Consider the following 5,001-nt stretch of genomic DNA (forward strand, 5'->3'; position numbering starts at 1 on the left):
TTATAGTAGGCCAGGATCAGATAGGGCACGTGGGCAAAGGCAGAGTGAAAAAATAGGGTGGAAACCTGGCTGCAGCGAAGTCCATGGAACTTCTATCATATTCAGTCTAATTTCCTAGGGAAATTAGTTTTACACTACCCATCTCCCTCTAGCCCTGATCGCTTCTTTAAGGATTGAGACGGAGCAGTGCTGGGAAATGAGACATAGCTACAAATAAATAACTGCAAGGCGGCAGAAGCGGAGATGTATTTTGGCAAAAAAAGGCACCTTTCCAGCACTGACCACCATTAAAGTGGTAGAAATTCCTTTATTTGGGAACCTGGCAGGACACTCTTTGATTTACTTGAGCTAAAAAATAGTGAGCGTTCAGTTTTTTCAGTTCTTTCAGTTTTATTTCAGCCGCCTCTGTCTGAGCCCTCATTATTATTAGACTTTTTGGAGTCTCTTGGTGTAAAGGTGTTGTGCTTTGAGTGGCATTCATCCATAAGAGTAATGTATATTATGCTTTTTCTGTAGTATCCGGGTAAACTTTGAATGCAGCCATACTGCAGAGCTGACCAAATACTCAAGAAAATAAAACATGTATGGTTATTTTAGGTTTTGCAAGAGAGGAAACAGGGAAGGTTTTGCTCGTTCTCAATCTCCTCCTTAGTGGGGTTTAGGATTTACAAGGATTTGGAAGGTGTATGGTTCAGCAAAAGCATTCCCCCAGATTAGATGATCCTCGTTCTCTGGTCTCCTTTAAAAATATTATAAGAAACCTCATTGGACCATGAAGCTCAGAATGTCAAATTCTAGTCCTATACAAATAATCCAGGTTTTGGGGATCTTGTCATGCTAAGCGGATTCTTTGGCTTCAACTAGTTTTATTATGGATGGAGCCACAGCACGCCCACATTAGAAAAGGATATTATTGCAACACTTTCAGTATTAACAATGCTACTTGGAAAGGAATAATGTATTCCAGATGGCTATTAAGAATGTCTGTCCATTTTAGACGGGATTTTTCTTTTGTTTATTTGATTTATTCTGATAAAATTTAGATTTCTGTCAAACAGTCAGTAAATATGAAGAAAAAGTTATTCACAGATTGGGCAGTCTGAAAGGCTACTTTCATTTAAGTCACTTAGATAGGTTTTTCATATTGGTTGTATTTCTTTTATCTCAAATATTGTATAATTTTTCTTCATGAAAGAGAAGGTAGAGTACAGTTACTACTGACGTCAAAACTGCTGGGCTATGTCCAGGGCTTTTCCACACCCCTGGCAAGTAATGGGACTACAGTTACCTGAGTAAGTAAGTGGGTGTAATAACAGCCACCGATATAACAGATGAGATTTTGATGAGCTTGAATAAAAAAACCCTCAATCTGTGATATATATCACACCAACATTTCTCACCAGACCTGTGTGTAAGTCAGGCACTGAACTGGAGCTGAGCTGTTTGAAATGAAATCAGAAAGATATTTTAAATTTGGTTTTGCTCTTCTGCTGAACACATTTGAGGCAAGTCTAGATGCTGTTAGGTCAACCTAAAATTACTGTGAGTTTGCAGGGGCTTGGTTTCTATAGCCTCTGAATCACTGTGTCTCTGTATGCTCCTCCTTTGTGTTGGTCCTCTGATGTATAACACTGGTGAGGACACACTTAGTATCTCCTTTCCATCACTAATGTCCTTGTCTACCAAATCACGTGTACCTGCACATGAGGAACAGCAGTGGGCAGCAGAAGGTTGATACCATCCCTGGACAGTGCTGATGAACAGGTAAAATGTTACCTGAGCAGTCTTGCACGGGACATTTTTTTAATCCCACTCTGGCTTTCTGGTTTGGCAGGGATTTCAACTCATGGTTTCATGCCTGTCCCCAGACACAACAGCGTGAACAAAGGCTGTCGTGACCTGCCTCAACTTTTTATTGTCTGTTCTTCTTAAGGGTTGCTGGATTCTCTCCCAGCTTCTCCTTAGGCTATTGCTTAGGTCCTTTGAATCAGGTATTCACAGGCCCCCAGGGGCACCAGGAAACATGAGGCATGAGGGCAGCAGTGGGGTTTGGGCCAGCAGAATCTGCATGTCACTTCTGCTGAGCAAAGTCCATGGTGGCTTCTGCTGACAGAGCCCAATGCATGCCCCTGATTTCTGCAGCTCCCTCTCGGCCGCCCCCAGTAGCATCCACCCATCTCTCCAGCTACTGGATTTTCTCTCTGAAGACTTTGTTCTGCTTCGGTGTGTTTCTCCAGCAGGCATTAGTTAAGCTGCTCACTGAAAGGCTTTTGAAGACGTTCCCCAGAGCTGGGGGCTGCTGAGCATCAAGCAGTGGAAGAGCTTGAGGAGGTTTGTTAGTCCTGGACGACCAGATTCCTGTTTCATATTTGAAATAGATCTGCAGCCGGTTGGTTAACAAAATATTATGCTCAGGATAACTACCTGAGCCACCTCGCCAAGCCAAAGACTCATAGTGGGGTTCCAGAATAGCCAATATTAAATCCAGAGACATCAACATTAGTGAAGTAGGACTAAATTATCTCCAGCTGTCTCTGGCTCCTGCCTGAGGCACAGAAATAAGTAGCTCCCTTGAAAAGAAGAAAAGATGAAGGCTGCGTTAATGAGGACCATAACAAAGCTTGTACCTCAGGTCACGTTCTTTTTCCAGTCCTATCAAGTTCAGTCAGTGACGATTTCTCAGCTCCCATCGTTTGCCCGCTGGCCACTCCACCAAGCCCAAATTTCCTTGGCAGTGAGTAGGACAGCAAGTGCCACTGACGGAGTGTCAGAGACACAATCTGCTTCTGCTTCTAGGACTGGCTCAGTGTAGGTGATGCAGAGATCCCTTGAAGCTTGTGTTGTTCCTGATTCAGTTAGCTGGTGTTAACTGTTAATTACATGTTAAGCACAATCAGAACTCACTACTAAGTGCTGGTGTCCTCACTGACCAGCATCGTTGAGTGTGAGTCTTGAAATGAATGGGGAAAATGGGAGGTAAACATTGGCCATTGCTCTATGCTAAATGCGTTTTAGAATAGCAACATGTGAACAAGTTAAAATTCAACCTGGATATTCAGAAACCTTCACCGAGTCTTTCTGATCTGTTCTTATGACAAAAGTGTTAGAAGAAACAGGGATTTGAGACACAAACTGTGCCCTATTTACAGCTGTGACATGAAAGCTCTGCTCTCACATCACGCCGCTATTAATTTCAATTAACTTCTCTAAGTTCTCTGGAAAACCCTACTTGCCATATGAATCTTTGTATATAAGTAACCACACTGAATATGCCTGTATTTACTGATACTTCACTTATGATTAGAGACCTTTTCCTTTTTTTTTGAAAGCTTCATGAACCCAAAAGGTCCACCAGGTGCAACGTTTTGGAGGAAGAGATGTAGGAGAGGCTTTGCTTTTGAATGATGGCATGAGGAAATCTAGGAAAAACTTCCAAACTCTACCCAGAGGTACAGAAAGATGTAGATGTTTATAAAAGCTTCGCATTTGTGCAGCACTTCAGTGCATATTGTTGGGCAAAGTAGAGGTGGGTATAACAAGGCATGGAAAACATAGATTCAGTTGGCCAGATCATGGGGTGAGTAATTATCCCTATGGGAAGGTAGCAGGTGGATTAGTTCCTGGGCTGCATTTGCAATAAGCAATTAAAGGAAAACATCTGTTTCACATCATCCATTGCTTCTTTTCCAGGATACTCCTCCAGTTTGTCCCTCTGATACTGCAACCTGGAGACAAGTCATTTCTCTAATGAGGCTGTGCAAACATCATGTGTTCCTCTGTGGAAAGAAGTGGAGATGGCCAGGAGCAACATGACACAGTAAGTAACATCCGGAAACATCTCCTGACTCTCTTGTTTTATTTTCTATTAGGTTCTGCCTTGTTCCAATCCAAAATGAATCTGTTTCCAGCAACTCGAGAACAGTCCTATTAGAGGTGCAGAAAATAAACCCAGGAGCCAGCTCTGCTAAGTGACTCATAATATCTCTGCTGCCATCTTCAGTAAGAGGAAAGTCTGAGCATCAGATCAACCTTCTCCTGTTCAATCAAGTTGCTTTAAGTGGATTTGGTTAACTTAGCCGGGCCAAACTGCTATCTGGTGCGCAACATGTTGTGAAGTTTATCATGTTCAGCAGCGCTTTGGGGTAGTTGAGGCTGACAACGAGGGCCCTTTTGCTAGGGAAAACTAATAGCAAATGAAATGTAAATGCTGCATTTTCCGTGCTGCTTTGTGCCCGCGTCATGCATGAATACAAGCATGATTTCTTTATGCTCTGGAAGGATTTAATTGTGTTGGAGTCTGTTCAAGATTATGGTAGATGCAGAATAACCCTACTTTAGGTGAGCTGGTTTCAATAGCGCTGGTATAGATTCACGTGAGTTTAGTTAAGGGAGTGGGTTTTCCCCAGTTTTGGTAAATTCTCACTGGTGGAAAACTAGCCAGCAGCCTGAATCTCATTGTCTATAGGTTATCACAATGTATATCGCAATGATCGGTTGCCAACAGAACGCAGACATAAAAATAATTTTGGAAGGTGTGTACTTCATTAATTAATTTCTCCAACTTGTGCTCTTGGCTGCGTAAGCATTGCTTTCTCTGAAAGCCACTTATCATTATTGTTCCTGTTTAGGATTTATTTTTCAAACAGGGATTAGACTAAATTTGTGTAAAAAGATTAAATATACTTGAGCGGAAGTGTGTGGTATAGCAATGTATATCAGAGGGCCATTTACTGTGCATACAGCAAATGTTGGTTTCTTAATATCTTGAACTAAACTGACCAATCAGTTATGCCAGTATAAAACTGGAATAACTCAATGTGGTGAAGAAATTTATCCAACCCCCTTTAGTATGACAAAAAGTAACAAATTGCACTCTTTCTTTAGTTTAAAGTAGAATTAAATTGTTGTTTGGCATGAAGTGTTTAAGCAATATTAGAACTCTTTTGGCCTAACCTCTTTTACAAATTAAAATACAAAGATTTCCAGTAAAATAAGAATTTC

The sequence above is a fragment of the Egretta garzetta genome, unplaced genomic scaffold, assembly GCF_000687185.1.
Source record: "Egretta garzetta isolate BGI_Z169 unplaced genomic scaffold, ASM68718v1 scaffold39, whole genome shotgun sequence".
NCBI classification, from domain to species: domain Eukaryota; kingdom Metazoa; phylum Chordata; class Aves; order Pelecaniformes; family Ardeidae; genus Egretta; species Egretta garzetta.